The sequence below is a fragment of the Eptatretus burgeri genome, chromosome 17 (genome assembly GCF_056783735.1).
Source record: "Eptatretus burgeri isolate ZD-2024b chromosome 17, Ebu_testis_v1, whole genome shotgun sequence".
NCBI lineage: Eukaryota > Metazoa > Chordata > Myxini > Myxiniformes > Myxinidae > Eptatretus > Eptatretus burgeri.
In genome coordinates this window covers 54,641,583-54,643,538 of record NC_140977.1, presented here as the reverse complement: position 1 = coordinate 54,643,538, position 1,956 = coordinate 54,641,583, and positions in this window count along the sequence as shown.

Genomic DNA, 1,956 nt, shown 5'->3' with positions numbered 1-1,956 from the left:
TGTCACCTGCACTTATTTTCATGTGTCCAGCACCTCCAGCCACATTTGTGGTCTTTTGGAGCTGGGCAGGATGTTTATGGTCTTATGGATCCCGGATTACAAGGCCATGTTATGATCCTTATAAGGACAAAGCACCAGTCTGCGTCACAATGCTCCCCTCTCCCTGCACAACATCAAGCACAAACCAAGGTCGAAGTTGCAGCCCTGCCGTGTGTAAAAGCTTAACCTGATAAGAGTATTGTTAACCTCCACGTATACTGGTATTAGTTGAGATTTTGGTGTTCCAACTGAAAAACAAGCAGTCATAGACTGGTACTTATGAAATCGTCAACTTGATCTCTGACCTTGTCTAATAAAAGCTGTCTCTAGAGTAGGTAGCGACGCAAACCAGAAGTTTCTATGATGATTCTGTACCAAACCATCAAAAATCGAATGTTTGACCTCACTGTGACCTTGACCTTTGACCGATTTTGACCAAAATCTAATCAGCACTAGCCATCACCCTCCTGAATCACGTGGTGTAATTTGACATTGGTATCTTCTTCCGTTCTCGAGTTATTGTGCCTACAAACAAACACACAAAAAGATGACGGAAGTCATCAATATACTTACGAAATCTTTCGATTTCGTAAGTAAAAAGACCCAACAATGGTTGAACATCTTGACCCTAGTCATCGTCCACGACATGTACAGTGGTTGTTGTCACTCGACAGACGCATTTCAGATAGCCCACCTTTGACAATTCAAACACACTATCCTTATAGGGACAAACATGACAGAAGTGTCAACCCCTGCACTCCCAACATTTCCGAGTGGACACCTTGTCACCCGACTGCAATTGTTGCGACTGTGCGAGGTGGTATTCCCTCGTGTGCTGTTTCTTACCGAAGGTTGTTCTCAGAGTCTGAGGTGAACTGGATATCTTGTTCATACCCATGTCGATTTCCACATTCTGACCGGTGATGGCCCGTGCATCTTTGACGGACTGCGCAACGAGATGGTGTGATCAGAATGCAGTGCTCATAATGATTCTGCCACTTGTTTTAAATAAGTACCGAAAGCAGCGATGCATTGAGTGCCAGGGGGAAATTAACACCTCCATTGACCTGACTGACTGACAGTTTTGCTAACTACTGCAGTTGATCTAGTTTAGTCTTGTACTCCAAATCGACTCATCTATGAATGAAGGAAAAAGAAAAAGAAAAGTCAGAAAATCAGCCGATTCGACATACTCCACATCGACTTTTAGGCCGAAAAATATTGTAATTAAGGCTTTCGATAATTTGTGTGGTTCGTGGGCACGTATGGGGAATTCTTTATAATCATTACTGTTAAACTGTTTTGCTTCTTATGTATTCCTGTCCTTTTGGTGCTACCAATACATTTAACAACCCTGACTTGGTCTCCGGCTGTATCCTGTTTGTTCTGGCGGGTTCATCTGCTGGTTGGCGATATCCTGTTAAAGTCTAGTTGATTGTGGTTAACACCGTGAGTGACGCTCGTGTCACGTGACTCAGTTGCTCGACCGATGATCGAGATTTGTAAGATGGCCAATGAGCGTGATCTCGGGACTTCAATCTGTATGGTAACAGGGCTTTGGGCGCGAGGATCCGGCAGGAAGTCTTTGAAATGGATGACTGGCGTGGTTGCTTAAATACGGCTCGCCAGTTTCGAACCGGGAAACCGTAACGGTCAAGCGACTGTTGCAATACATTCGCTTGCTGTATTTCTTTCTGTATACCAACAAACCCCATGCATGCCCTCAAATCCACCCACCTACATGTCCATTACAGTGCCCACCTCATATTAACTTCTCAGGAACACTTTTTGCAAAACATCCTCTCATTATTCCTAAATTTTTCTTCGTTCCTCTTCCTCCCAAACTTACTTGTTGGTACACAAGTTGACACCATTTCTAAAGAAAATAACATACAAAATATGCAATGACAAATTGCA